This window comes from Anneissia japonica, unplaced genomic scaffold (genome assembly GCF_011630105.1).
Source record: "Anneissia japonica isolate Jap-2015-1 unplaced genomic scaffold, ASM1163010v1 scaffold7586_len110223_cov112, whole genome shotgun sequence".
Classification (NCBI taxonomy): Eukaryota; Metazoa; Echinodermata; class Crinoidea; order Comatulida; family Comatulidae; genus Anneissia; species Anneissia japonica.
In genome coordinates this window covers 25,868-41,908 of record NW_022730785.1, presented here as the reverse complement: position 1 = coordinate 41,908, position 16,041 = coordinate 25,868, and positions in this window count along the sequence as shown.

Below are 16,041 nucleotides of genomic sequence, written 5' to 3'. Positions count from 1 at the left end.
TTGTACTTGCAATTATAAAAAATAATCAAAATCAATAGATTTTTTAATGATTAATCAACATAATTAACAATTAATATAAAATAAAGGAACAAATATTCAACTCAAAAAAAATGTTTACTGAATAGATCAACAAACACAAAATATCAGTAGTTGGCTCACGTTGCTATGTACTCCATTTTCCTTAATTTTAGCCTTGGTTTGCCATCCTGTATGTCCCTCAACAAAGTAGACTTCTATATCACCTAAAAATATAAATTCACATTACTTATGATTTGCAAATTTTAATATAAATGTCGTACTTGACTAAAACCATATATTCTACAAAGGGTCACACAATTCAATTTAACTGGATTGTAGGATATTATTTGTACATGTAACTCTCAAAATAGTATAGGTATATAATTTTGTATTAGATAAACTATGCATGTAATGAAAATTCTAGTAAAATATAAATGTATAGAATGTATAAATAAATGGTCCTTAATATCACAACATTGATATACATTTTTAAAGCATTTTTGAAGTTATGTGACAAAGTTGAGATGAAATGGGCTCATAGGGAGCTTTAAATTCATCCACTAATACTAATTTCTAATTAATATGAAAGAATAAAGCACAAAATCTATTAAAAGCAATGAATAAATAAAATTTAAGAGTTTTGTTCAGACAATGGACGTTTCTCCAGGACTGCGTTTCTTGACAAATGAATGCTTGTTAATGTGCCGGGAAATCAGCTGACTGAGAAGAAAGACCCACATGCAGAGACTGAGCAACACAGTACGGAAAAAAGGTGGACACTAATAGGACACAAACTATCCGGAGATCATGATGACAACTGCATGACAGCTATGACATGGGAGCCAGAATGCAGGAGAAGAAGAGGTAGGCCAAAACAACTTGGAGGCACACTGTAAAGAAAGAGAGAAAGCCGAGTGGTCATAATGGAATGTGGCTAGAACAGCAGCTGTGGTGTCCTCACATTTATCATTTTTGCACATAAATGATATACAGAACGCATTAATTAACACACTAAGATTTAATCTGGCAACAACCTACATAACAACAACTATGGGCGGCCGTCAAGTCCAACGATTGCAAATGGATATTACATTCCTCCATTTCTTTTAAAAGATGCTTATTCATTTGGTGTTATACTGAAAATGGTATATTGCTGTACTATGTTATTATTTAATTAGAGTCCAATAAAACAATGCTATGAGTTTCAAGTGTCTCTGAGTGATTTGTGAGTGTAGCTCCATCCATCGTAAAATAACTAGTAAACTTCACTAAAAATCTCAATTAACCAGTAACATTAGTAACAGGTAAAATTCCAGTTCAGTTATTAAAACTTCATAAAACACAAATTGTAACAGGTAAAATTTCAGTTCAATTATTAAAACTTCGTAAAACACAACTTTAGGTATGACCATCATCGGGTGGACTATCCTCCGGTCAACATGACTGGGGAGTATTCTGCCCCTATTTTGTCAATAATCATGAATTTACAATATTCCGCGATACCACTACAATCAATATCCTTCAGGTATTCTGGAGGTCTGTGTAGTCTCATCGGTCTGTGACTGTTGCCAGTGTCATGGTGGTCTTCCGTATTGGTTAGTGATGTTGCTTGAATTATGCGGTCATGTTCAAAATTCTGTGTAGGGTTTCCTCCTGATGTGTCGGGTTGGATCACTGTTTCTCTAAGTAGTTTTTCTCTCCAATCCTCCTCCTCATCTTCATTCGTTATGAATTGATTTGCTAATTTGAAGAATCTCTGTATGTCTGTCTACCATCGGTAAATCGTTGTGCGCCTATGGATGATCCATCTATTTTAAATATTATGTAGAACGCTGGTTCATATGCTGTGGACCATTTGTTTCTTTTTTGTTGTTTAAGCAGTACATAATCACCAACGATGAATGAGTGTTCTTTGTTGTGTTTCTTCCTGTTTCTGCTAATTCTTTCCTTGTATTTCCTGTCATTGTCGTTAATCTGTTTTTCAACGTGGTCTGATGTTTTCTGTTGTTCAGTGTGATCGAGTTTAGTTCGCACTCGTCTCTTGTTCATTGCTTGATATGGGCTGACCCCTATTGCCAGGTGTGGAGTAGATCTGTATCCCATTAACATATCTTGCATAGCTTCAGTTGGATCTTTGTTCTGGAGGTGTGCTATCTGCTCTGTCTTGTTTACCAATTTCATGAAGCTCTCTGCTTCCCCATTGGCTCTTGCATGGTACGGCGTCACCAGGTGATGTTCGATGCCCTCTTCTGCAAAATTTTCAAAGTCTTTTCCGTTGAATGGTGGGCCATTATCTGTCTCGAGTCGGTGAGGTATACCATTGTTTGCAATATCTTCTTTAATTTGTGCTTGGTTGGTTTAAATGCAGTAGAATATAGTCTTTCTACCGGATATCTAGATCGTTTGTCAATGACTACAAGATTATAGTGGCCGTCTGTGTACGGTCCACCAAAATCTGCTGATACAGTGCTCCATGGTTGTTCTGGAATTTCTGTGGGTTTGACTGGCTCTTTTCTGTGTTCGTTTGTTGTAACTCCGCATTCGAAGCATTTGCCTACTATTTTCTCCGTTGGGCTGTTTAAAGATGGAAACCAGAATCGTTCCCTGAGCATCCTCTTGGTCTTTGTCATACCTAGGTGTCCCATATTATGGGCAACTTTCACCACTTTTCTTTACAAAGAATTTGGTATGACAATTTGTCGGTCTCGGAACACCAACCCTTCAGCAATGTAGAGTTCATGTCGAATGTGATAAAATGGTGGAATATCTGGGTCCTTCCTGTTCATCTCCCACTCGCCGAGTTGAATTATTTTGCTGAGTTTCTGTAGTTGGCTGTCGGTTGCTGTTTCTCTCAGAATGTGATCCATAACAATGGAGTGTTCATCTGTGATTATCTGTCTGACTCTGTTTCATCTGATTCTGTTTCGGGTAGTGGATGCCTGGATAAGAAATCAAATGGATCTCTGTCATCTTTTCCTGGTTCATAAATCATTTCAAAATCCATATCCTGCATACTCATGACCCATTTCTCAATCCTAGGTGGGAGCTTAGTTGCATGCTGTTACTATCCCATTTACCAGCAAACCCTTTAAAAGGGCATTCAGGCGGGTTGGTGAACCAGGTTTTGCCAGAATCTTATCTCAGTAATCCAATTAAACATCAAAGAAGAATACCTCTACTTAAAAGTCATTATCACAGCAGTCATTGCTGTTTCTCAATAAATTACCAGTATAGTATTTAAAAACCAGGCTAGACAAATTAAAAAACCTGTTGTTCAAAAAAATTTGGCATTTTTATTACCTTAGCTATAATTTCAAATAAAAATCATAAAAGATATGCTTTTAAATTTTAAAAATCAATGACTTATGTTAGAAGTTACAACATAGTTTTTGATTTAATTGTGCTAGTCTTCTTATGAACTATTCACAACTAATGAGCTTCACTATTAATCTTGTTACAAAATTCCCTGAAGCAGTAATTAATAGAGATAAGAAGAGATCGGCAAAACCGAAATTGAAAATTTGGTAAATGGTGAAGTTTCCTCATGGGCCTTTGTAAACATGGCCGGGGATGAGTGGTTTGTGGGCCGTAATAATTTTGAATCTTGGAGCTCCTAGTTGGTACATGCTCAACCTATCTTTTGCCCATTTGACTGCCAGTGCATCTTTTTCAGTCTGGCTATATCTCTTCTCTGTATCAGTCATTGTTCTGCTGATAAAATGAACAGGTTGGAGGCCTTTCTCTGTCGTTTGGAATAAGCCTGCTGACAATCACTCACTGAAGCTTGCTTCTTTGCATAAAATAATTGGTAACTTGGGATTGAAATATGCCATTGTGCTTTTATTTGTAATGCTTTCTTTCAGAACTTTAAAAGCCTGGTCATGTTGTTCTGTCCATTTAAACTTGGTAGCTTTATGTGTGAGTTCTCGGAGGGGTGCCGTTAATGTTGTGAATCTAGGGATGAATTTGGATAGATAACCGATCATATCCAAAAAGCTCTGAACGCCTTTTTTGGAAATTGGTGCTGCAGCTTCCTTGACAGCTCTTACTTTCTCTTCTGTTGGCTTAAGCCAATCTCTACTTAATTTGAATCCGTAAAACTCCAGTTGTGTCACTCCAAACTGACATTTCTCTCGGTTGAAAATAATGTTGTGGTCTACTGCTCGCTTCATAACAGTCTCTAGAGTCGCATTGTGCTCTTCAATCGTTCTTCCGCCCAACAAAATATAATCTCTCTGGTTCAATACATGGGGGATGTCACCGAATATTCTGTACATGGCTTCGTCGAATATATCCTGAGAAGATTTAGCACCAAAAACTAATCGCTTGGGTCTCATGTTCCTCCATGGTGTACTGAAAGCGGCAATCTCCTGGATATGGTGTCTAACATTAATTGATGGTATCCCTGTCGGATGTCGAGCTTTGAAAAAATGTTGCACTCATGAAACGTGTACATAAAAATCTTCAACAATTGGAGGTGGGGTAATTATGTTTCTCTCCATGAATTTATTTGGTATCCGTAAGTCAACACTGGCTCTGATCATATTAGGTTTTAGTTCCTCTTTCGGGACAGCCTTGAATCTGGGCTTGGGTTGCACCACAAGTGGGGAGCACCAAGTAACTGGCTCGCCGTCTGGGACGTATTCTAAAATATCTTCTGTTATACCCTGCTCCAACCATTCCTTTAGTGGTTTTTGTAAGTAGTATGGTATGTGACGTGGTTTCTGAGCCACTGGTACCGATTCTGGTTTCAGTGAGAACCTGTCAGTGATATTTGTGATGCAGCCTATCCCATTAAATTCAGAGTTGTATTTATCTGTTATTATGCTGATGCCTTCATGGTCTGCAACTGTAGCCTTCTTGACTGTAGCTTGTGCCTTCATATCATTCTGACATCTCAGTGATCCTGCGGGGTCTATCTGTAGCATGCCTAAGTCGATGAGTGTTTGTTTGCTTAGTAGGGGTGGGGATCCATTTCTCGCTTTGACCACAATTAATCTGGGTAGTGTGCCTCTAATCTGATTTCTGATCGTGGTCTGGAATTCACCTTTCACTTCCTGACTACCCTGCAAAGTTTTCACCTTTGCTTTGTTTTTCTGTAACTTGACTTTGTTACTTGTTCTGTTGTTGAAGGCCTTGAATTGGTGTTCATCCATGATATTACCCGTTGCCCCGCTGTCAGGCGCTGCGTGTACTAGAACATCATCAAAGAGTACTAAAACGGTTCCACTTGCGGTTTTGGTTTTTGCCTTGCGCAAAAATATGTGATTCTCAAAATATTCCTCATCAGAGCTTGTCTCGTCTGCAGTTGTTCGACGTGCATTTGATGGTTTCGTCCCACCTCTATGTTGCTTTTCTTGGCTTTTTGTTAGGCATGCACGTTCAAAATGGTTCCTGCCTCCGCACTCTCTGCATTGGTGGCCATAGGCTGGGCAATTTCTATGAGGTGGATGCCTGTTAGTCAACCCACAGTACATGCAGTGATTTATTTTGTTGGGTGGTCTACTGCTGTTCACAGTGGCGAGTGTCCGGTGTTGCGTCTATCCTGTGCGGTTGATTGCGATATGATCGCCTTCTTCTGTTATGGCTGGTGTGTCACGCATATCCTGCACCTGCGTTTTTGTTTCTTCTGTTTGCCCTGCCTCTTTAAGGAAGGTTTTTAAGTCCCATTTCTTGGTTATTGCCTTAGTGATCAACCGTTCGTCTGTAATGGTTTGGATAAGATGTTCTAATATTCGTTCATCAGTGTTAGGAAACTCACAGTCATTCGCTTTTTCTCGCAGCCGTGAGGCGTACTGGACGGTGCCCTCGTTATCTGTTTTAGAAACACGTATCTAGCATGGTGCGTGTTTACCTGAGGCTTGAAGTAGTTGTTTAGCTTACTTTTCAGTTTCTTATACGGGTCTTCTGCTTCAGAGAGAGCATCGAGGGATTTGTCTAATCGGCACAGTTCTCTACCCCCGTAAATTAGGAGGGCATCCTTCTTATCCTGGTCGTCAGTAATTTTCAAAAAACAAAACTCACGCTCTAGGCCTCCGAGCCAGTCCGTCCACTGCTTGCCTGCTTTCAGTGGGTTTTCATCTAGAACGAATGGTTGCGCCTTGAGTGACCTAGCGGAGATAATCGTTGGCGTTGCTGCTGTTGCCATCTCTGGGTTGGGTGTAGTATGCTTATTTCACGAATAATTCTTATACCGTAGCAACCTATAAATCCTCGTCGCCAATGTGGTGTCCCTCACATTTATCATTTATGCACATAAATGATATACAGAACACATTAATTAACATACTAAGATTTAATCTGTCAACCGCATAACAGCCTACATAACAACAACAGCTATGGGCGGCCTACATAACAACAACAGCTATGGGCGGCCGTCAAGGCCAGCGACTGCAAATGGATATTACAGCAGCCAGGGATAGAGAACATCGGTGGATGAGTGTCACAGCCTTATGTACCACATGGCACGAAGCAAAGCAGACAGGTAAGGCAAAGGTAATGTACTGGTATAAAGTAAACTTAGTTTGCCATTAGTTTTCATTAATTAGTTTTTCATTTGAAAAAAGGGGGTACACCTCAGTACTGAGCTTTGCACAAGCCTCTGACATTTGATTCACAATGGTCGTAACACTAATAGCACTCATGTAAAATAATAAGACTCAGTTTCTGTGTACCCTCTACAAACTAAATTATTATTGTATATCAGGCTCTGGAGGGAGAAAACAGTTTCCATATTATGTTGTAAAAAACCTATTTTTCTAAGACAACCAAAAGGTAAAAACGGTAAAGATACAGACTTTTGAATATTTAAAATTTGGATTTAATGTTAATACATGTCAATTTTGTGTGGGTCCTCTACAAAATAAAAAGAAAAAAAGGTAAATCATTATCGTTGCAGCAGTTGCATGGTAAAGCATGTGAGGATCTAAGAGTGTACAAATTAACTATAAATATAAGCATTTCGCAGGGGAGTTGATTTAACTTTTTTGGTGACTAGGTCACTGGGCTAGTTTACTGTATATTTCACTAGCCCCTAGGATATTTTACTAGCCCAATCATCGGTTACATACATCAGTAAATTTATGTTCTTGGCCATTCAGTCCCCTGTTTTTTAATAGACATGCCACATAGGATAGTGATTAAGTTCGCTTTTTTGCATTTCCTTGGCGCTCGTGCCTAAAGAAGTGAAATGAAATGAAAATGAAAGAATACTTGAAGCAATAGTTTATAACTGATCACTGGTCCACAGGGCTAGGGCTAGTAATAATGTAGGTTTACAAGCCTAGAGGAGGTTTTACTAGACATTGTACCACTATTACTAAATCGAGCCCTGATTTAGGATTCCAACATTATATTAGCTTAACTGGGCAGATCACTCTTGTTAAAAAAAATCTTATTTTCCATTACCTTCCTTGACAGAATCAACAATAGCATTGATTATTTCATCTCCTGTTGCCTGACCAATGTCAACACTTAGTTTTGTAAGTTGCAAGTTCATACTTTGTCCTGTTGTAGAAGAACATACAATTGTTATTTATTTATTTTTTTTATCCATTTCAAATCATAGATGTAGTACCATTCACCTATTGGTCAAGAATACTGACAACCATGGCTAAGATATGCCATCACTGTCAGGTATTCAATTTCGATACACCATATGTATAAACATTGTCACTTTTTATCATCATCCATGCCATCATCTTTACAATGCTCCGACATGCCATGGTAAGGCGAGACTTTTTGAATAAATTTTCTTGCGAACTTATTTTTTTTTAAAGATTGTCAGAGGGCGGAATAAAAATCAAAATAAATTTTTGTTCTTTTATTAAATAGCAAATAGTTTTTTTGCCAAAAAACATCTAAATGGAGGAAAGAATAAAAATAAAATTTTATTGGTAAATGTAAACAGTGTAGTAATGGAGTGGGTAAATGTTTTCAATTTATACAATTAGGAAAAAATATATATATCTTATTATTGGAATTTCAATGCAGCGGCAGGCATAATGAAAATAAAGATAAACTTCTATCTTTTTATGGGTGGGCGGCAGTTTCGCTGAACAAGATATAAAAAAAAAAGTCTGGCCTTATGCACACAAAAAAATGACCTTTGATACTGTAGGTAGACAGTGGCTGCTTCTTACTGTACTACAGCATCTTAAGGCCAACTCAGACAGTGTTGTACGTTAGGGAGATTTTGATTTTTCGACAACGCGACGATTGAACCGAATCACTCATATTTATAAACTTGATGAACTTGCATACGCAGATTACTCTTATTGACGCCTTTAGGTTCTACGTCCTACCGTTGTCATGCCATCGAAAGGTCAGTTGCGTATGAGACGTTTCGGCCCTGAGTCGATTAGGCCCGGGTCGATTCGGCCCCCAAGGGCCGAATCGAGGGAGCCGAATCGACCTGGGTTAGAAGGCCGAAACGACGTGGGTCAGAAGTGGTCGCGCCCTATTGTGTAAGCATTTCGATTGCGATTAACAGTCGAGGTATGGAGCGCCAAGTACGCAATTTGTGGTTTATTTGGGTTCTGTATTTTTAAAGAGATTTTTTTTGTGTTTTAGTATGATTTATTTATACTGCTAGCTACCTTGTTCTATTAAAGTATTATTCGCCGCAGCACCTTCGGCGCTCCATACACCGCGCCGAAATTCATGACAAAAATACCAACTCAGGGCCAAAACGACCTTGGCCGAATCGATCCCGGGGCCGAATTGACTCTGGGCCGAAATTACCCTACTTACTAGTGTAAGCGTGGGATGATGTTTGTAACTAACCAAGCCATAGAAGGTGCTGTGACTAAAACTTGGCATGTATATGCCCTAAAAGCTAATTAAACCATTTTCGAAAGTCCATGAGTTATAACACTACTTGTTTCTATTTGGTCTTACAGTATGGACCGGATTCATGGATTATATGTTCCATTTACCGATTTCTGAGACGATATCAAATCTTTGCATACTGCTAAATATCTCTGTCAGTTCTTGAATATCATTTGTTGGATTCCCTGATCTCATAGCTTCCCATACATTCAAAAGTTCATTGGTAGGACTGTCAATCAGACGCTGACGAAGTTGCTGTTCCCATTGATGAATGCAGTCCTCATAGCCTAAATGATATGCTAAATGTCTCCAGTCGTTTCCAAGGGGGTCATGTATATCTAACATCTTTCGAATACATTCGCGAAGAGGGTAAGGCAGTAGAAGACGTCTTCGCACAAGAAGTTTGTGTGACTCCGTGGTGTGGTCTTCAGCACACATTTCAGTTATTCTTTGCTATAAAAAAAAAGGGGGGAGGGGGGTGTAAATTAAATATATTTAGATAAATATGAACCTCAATTATTGATTAAAAAAATAATCTTGAAAACATCACACAAATTAATTTCACACACGTACTAGACATAATCGTACTTTTTACGGCAAAAGAAACAATCCTTCAAGGCATAGTCATTTATTAACTCCGATGACCCACTGACTGATTGATTAAATAATAAATCTTTTTAAAGTAATTGATCTTTTTTGTATGGGCGGCCGTTAGGGCTAATTATCATTATTATTAGTAGCCAATTGTTTTATATTATTATCTAAAACATTGATTCGGCACCAGTTTGGAACGGCGGACGTGTGTATGTATGTATACACTTATACACATAAACTAGAGGGGATTTCAAACAAACTTTCATGCCCATTTTATACCCTAGTGTGCTCCATACAAGACTCAAAACAAACTAGATTTGAACTCGTCACTGAGGACGAGTTAGGTGATCCGCCGCACTTTGACCCACGAGGAAGTGTGCGCGTGGCGGATTGAACAATAATTAAATGCTGATAATGGCAAAACACGCTAATTTAGTTTGTTAAAAAAGAATTTTGAGCATTTTAAAAGATTTACTCATGCGTACGCGCACGTCATGACGCACGTGCGCATCCTAATGTCACTGTTGTCTCCTGATATGAGATATATATGTATCAACTTTCATTGACAAACGCCTGTTGGTGAAGGAGTAATGATCATTCATAGTATTTATCATATAAAAATTATATTTCTTAAACTTCAGGATGGCAATATGGGGACGTCACAATGTCCGATCAGCTATTATGATATATAAAATAATATCTACAACCATTGTGCTTTTAGAATATGTAATAAAATTGGGGGTCATCTTTCATCCTAAGGAGCTATATTTGATTATAAATAGGCCAAATTATAAGCAAACATAATATTTGACGCACGCGTACGCCCACGTTAAGACGCGCAAACAAAAAAGTAAGATAACTAATATTCAAACTTGATCTGAAGTATAAGCCCATTTAATATTATTTAGAAATGACGAATAGTTAAGATGAAATGAAAAGAAATAAAATTTTGTTTTGTTTTTTTTAATTCAGATAGCAATATGATGACGTCACAATGTCCGAACAGCTATTATGATATATAAAATCATATCTACAGCTCATGTGCTTTCAGAATATGTAATAAAGGTTAGGGGTCACTTTTCATCCTAAGGAGCTATAACTGATTTAACAAAAGACATGATATAAAGCATATATTAATTTTGACGCACACGAACGCTCGCGTTATTACGCGCGCACAAAAATATAATGAACATAACATTTAACCATGACTTGATGTTTATACCCACTAAATATGATTCAGAAATCACGACTGATTAATGTGATTATGTGGTCATCAAATGCTGGACGAAAGAAAGATGAGGGGATAAGCAAAACCCTATATTTTGACCATGATGACGTCATTAAAATGTTTAAAAAAATGCAACATATATGAAAGAGAATTGCCTCAGCTACAACATACTCAAAATTGGAAGACAATCGATCAAATGCGCATTTGCTAAAATGAGGTCATCGATAATATTCAGTTTGTTGAATTCAGATGGCAATATGATGACGTCATAATGTCCGATCGGCCATTATGACCAATAAAATCATATTTACAACTCATGTGCTTTTAGAATATGTAATAAAAATTGGGGGTCACCTTTCATCCTAAAGAGCTGTAACTGTTTAAAATTAGGCCTGATTTTAGCAAAATTTCACTGTATATCGGCACAAATGCGCTCAAAGGTCACTATGTTTAATGCGTGCGTACGGCATTGTTATTGGCCATAGAGTGATTGAAAAGATTGGAAACTTGCCAAAACAATGTCAGGAACCCAAAATGTGACCAAAAAAAAAAAAAAATTAATTTCTAGCTTCCATACGTGGTGCGCACGTAAAAATGCGCACGCGTAGTGGTAAATTTCAAAAAATTTTGAAATGCTCAAAATGGCCTGAAACGTGCTCTAATTTAATATAAATGTGATTTCGAGCATTTTAAAAGTTTGACGCACGCGTACGCGCGCGTTATGACGCGCACGTGTAAAATTAGGGTAAATTACATTTAACACTGAAAGTTAATGCTCACTATTACATTTGCTTTTAATTATGCCTATATTTAATCAAACATAGCTCCTTAGGATGAAAGGTGACCCCAATTTTTATTACATATTCTGAGAGCACATGTGTTGTAGATACGATATTATAGATCATAATGGCAGATCGGACATTGTGACGTCATCATATTGCCATTTAAATTAAGAAAAAATTCAATTTTTATTTGACGCCATTATTTTTTATACTCGTTTGAACGTGTCTCGCTTATCTTGATTGTCTCTCAGCTGTGAGTATATTATAGCTAAATCAATTCTCTTTCAGATCAGACGTGTCCCTTTATTTTTTTTAAATTTTCATCACGTCAGCATGGTCAAAAAGAATTAATTTTTGGAGCCCTTTTATCTCTCATTCTTAAAAGATGTAAAGAAATATAACAGATAGAGGGCGGCAGACTGTATTTCGACGCTATCAGACTGAATTTTACACACAAATTGAGAATTATTATTGTATACAGCAATATACTGTACAGTATTACTGTATTGTATTATACAGGGTTTAGTCTATGCTGCACATATAAGCTTTTAAAACATTTCACTCACTAGTTTCTTTTAGGCAATTTCAATGTTCTTATCCATGTCGAGATTATGAAATTTTATTTGACAAAATCATGTGACATGCCTAAATATGGTCATGATGTGATGTCATTGTGGCACATCATGACTACATGAACATACAATAGTTATTTGTCAAATAGAATTCTGGACATGGCTTCTTAGGCCATAAGTGTTGTTTTAAATTTTGCAAGATTGTGCTTGATTGATATTCATGAAAATATTTAATGTGTATAATTTCAATACGGTATAATATATACAAGGCTAATTTTTCAATGTTAATTAAAAAAATATTTGAGGGTTTTTGCAACAGAAATAAATGTTCTAAACAATATCATTATAATTTATATTAAAAGTGCTTTAAAATTTGATGCACATTTTTCTAGCATAACCGACATAGTCAATCAGATATATATACCGTAAGTTTAAAAATTAACAAAATAACTTATTGTCATAGGACCGGTTAATTAGATTTAAAGCATATTATCTGGATATTGGATGCATAATATTGTTATAATTTATTGAGCATGAGCAGCTGCAACATATATATCAAAATATTATTGTCTATTAATAAAGTCATCTTGTTTATCTGCGTATGGCTAATTCATTTACTAAGGCTATATATATATATATGTATATATATATATATATATATATATATATATATATATATATCTTATAAAATCCTTTATTCATCTTTAAAATATAAAATGATACAAGGATTAAAATATAAAGAATATACAATTAGAAATAAACAAATAAAGCGTTAGGTTACAGTTTAAAAGACTGTACAAGAGGGAAAAGCAAAAATTAAAATAAAAATGAAAGAAAAAGCATTCAACAATTAGACACAGTGTAATAATATAGTTGTCCACTTTGTAGTGTTAGTGGAGTTTGTGTCACCCACTCACTAATTTGCTGTGGAGGTACTTGAACTTGTAAAGCTTTACTCGGAGACAAACTGTTTCTGTTTAAAACTCTACTTTATTCTCTATGCTGCAACACTACAAACTGTATGTACAATATTTACAAGGAAGGCTGTTTGACGTGGTGTTGCCTTCAAGGTATCAGAAGGAAGTCTAGTACAGTAGTATAAGTACCAAGTTGGGGTGTGGTGGACTTTCTCTGATTGGTTGAAATATATCCCCTTATCCTAATAATTTGACCATTACATCATTTTGGGGAGTTTCTATTGGTTAGATACTATAACAACTTCGGAGGTAAAAGTCTAGTACAGTAGTATAAGTACCAAGTTGGGGTGTGGTGGACTTTCTCTGATTGGTTGAAATATATCCCCTTATCCTAATAATTTGACCATTACATCATTTTGGGGAGTTTCTATTGGTTAGATACTATAACAACTTTGGAGGTAAAAGTGACCTTATATTTAGTAACAAGCTATCTCTCAATCGACCTTATTTTTTTATAAATCAAATGTAAGGAATTGACCACTTGGGCTTTTTGTCATGAATTGGCTATTGTCCTGTCAAAGACTTCATATACAATAATTAAGGAGCCATTTAACAGACGCCGACTATGTTAGTGAGGTAATGGGGTAGTGAGGTAAGAGTTCAGTCCAATGGTATAATTTATTTGACCTATATTTGTAAGTTATCTTAATACTATATAACAACAGGCCCAGAGAATTTCAGTAAAAGGGACAAAAGAGTTCATCGACAGGTGTCAGTCACCTTATCTCCCAGGCTGGGCTGTATTTGGAATTTCAGATAATATAACTGGATATAAGGGCCGATTCATTGAGTTTTCTGAGTATCATCTTGTTTTTTGTTTTGCTGATTTTAAGAAAGCTTTTAAGGCGCTGGGCGTTTTCATTAGTAATGAGTTCTCTTGACCCAACCTCGACGCAAAACAGTTTGCTAGAGTAACATTCTGATTGAAGATCATTAATGAGATGATCATATTTCTCGGATTTATAAATATGAGCTTTAACAATATTGGGTTCAAAAGGGACGCTTAACTCAAAGATAATAATATTTTCGACAGATATATTGACCAAAACTACATCTGGCTTAAGGTCAGTACAAAGTATTTAGGGAGGAATGGTTCCTCCAGCAATAGAAAGACCCTCAACGTCCGCAAAGACTCCCCCTCCGGCCGAAATTCACGGATGAATGCCAACAAGTGGTGGATGATCGAATTGTGACGCCATGTAAATCTACCCTGGTCCAGATACACTTTGCATGAGTTAAGGACGTGATTCAAAGTCTCTCTATTACCAAAATGTTTACAGATATCAGTAGTACGTTTACCCCAAGTGTAGTGCGTTTACCCCAAGTGTAGTGTATTGTATACGGATTAAACCATTTAATAAAGGATTAAACACAGAACAAAATCAACGACCAACACACGGTGGTAAGGTACTCTAACAACTAAATTTAATAATATCCAATCGTAGGTTAAAAGGTCAACTCAACTCTGTAGATACTACAATTCCTTCTTTCTTTAAAATAAAACTTTCTTCTTATAAACTTTATATCTTTTGCCTTTTAAAATAAAAGTTTTCTTTTCTATCTAGTTTATAAGTATTACAATTTAAAACACTTTAATTTCGAATTAGTCTCTAATCATCATCTAAATCTTTTTTGTTTTTTTTTTAGATCAAAACATCAACATGCATATGATTAATTAAAGCAGTTACGATTACTGTGTGCTACCATTAAGTTAGCATTTTCATTAAAACTAACATATTTCAAGCATGCATGAACACTTCAACATGAAATTTCTTCATTTCCATTGTAAACATGAACACCAAACTAATATATTTAAGTTCATAGTCCTTGAATTTAACAAGCAATCTCTTTTCGGGAACAGGGCGAGAAGTCAAGTTTGAATGTCCTGGTATGACTTGTGCTCGCATGCCCACACGATTGCTAAGGCTTCTTTCTCTGTGAGTAGCGTCTCTCAACATCTGTTAAACTTCTGCTAATATAACATATCACTCGATTTTCTCTCTCAATTTCCTAGACGAGCACTGCTCCAAGTCCTACTGGACTCGCATCCGTGATCAATTTGGTTTTAGCATTATTATTAAAGTATCCAAGTGTCTGCGTATTCGCTAGTCTAGTTTTCAGTTCGCTGAAAGCATAGTCCAGGGCCGGCGGAGCTGGTGGGGTCAACATTCCTCCCCCGTGAAAATTTTGATTTCTAGATGGCGGGAAATGACCTTTCTCGACTTTTGAGCTAGGTGTCTAATGACTTTGTCAAGGTTTTCCCCCTCTTGAAAACGGTAAGGTAAACTTTCTCATTACAGTAAAGTAGGCCTGTTATGTGTGTATACATACATTTAAAAAAAATGAGTAGTTGCATACGTATTCCTTTTTCAATGAATCGATACGCTACAAAGAAAAGGGGTGTCCGGGTTGTCCCCCTGGAAAATTTTGATTTTTAGATGGCGGAAAATGAGCTTTTCCCCCGACTCCTGAGGTGTCTTAATTACTTTTAAGTTATTCAAAATCCAAGGTTTTCCCCTCTTGAAAACGGTCAGGTAATTTTTTCCTATTGTTATTACAGTAAATAGGTGTCTTTTAATTTCTTCAAAATTCAAGGTGCCCCCCACCCCCTCTTGAAAATGATTCAATTAATCAATGAACTCTAAAGAAAGAGGTCCGTGTTTCCCCAGGAAAATTTCGATTTCTAGATGGCGGAAAATGAGCTTTCCTTTCTTCTGAAATGTATTTTAATGACTTTTAAAGTTCTTCAAAATTCAAGGTTTTCCCCTCTTGAAAACAGTCAGGTAAATTTTTCTCATTTTTATTTTATGTGTGTATACATACATAAACAAATGAGTAGTTGCATGCGTATTCTTTTTGCCATGAATCGATAAATCCCAAAAAGAAAGGGTGGTCCGGGGGTTCTCCCCCTTGAAAATTGCGATTCCTAGATGGCGGGAAATGAGATTTCCCGACATTGAAGTGTGTTTTAATGACTTTTTATGTTGTTCAAAATTCTAATTTTTTTATTGTAACAAAAAAAAAAAAAAAAAAAAAAAAGC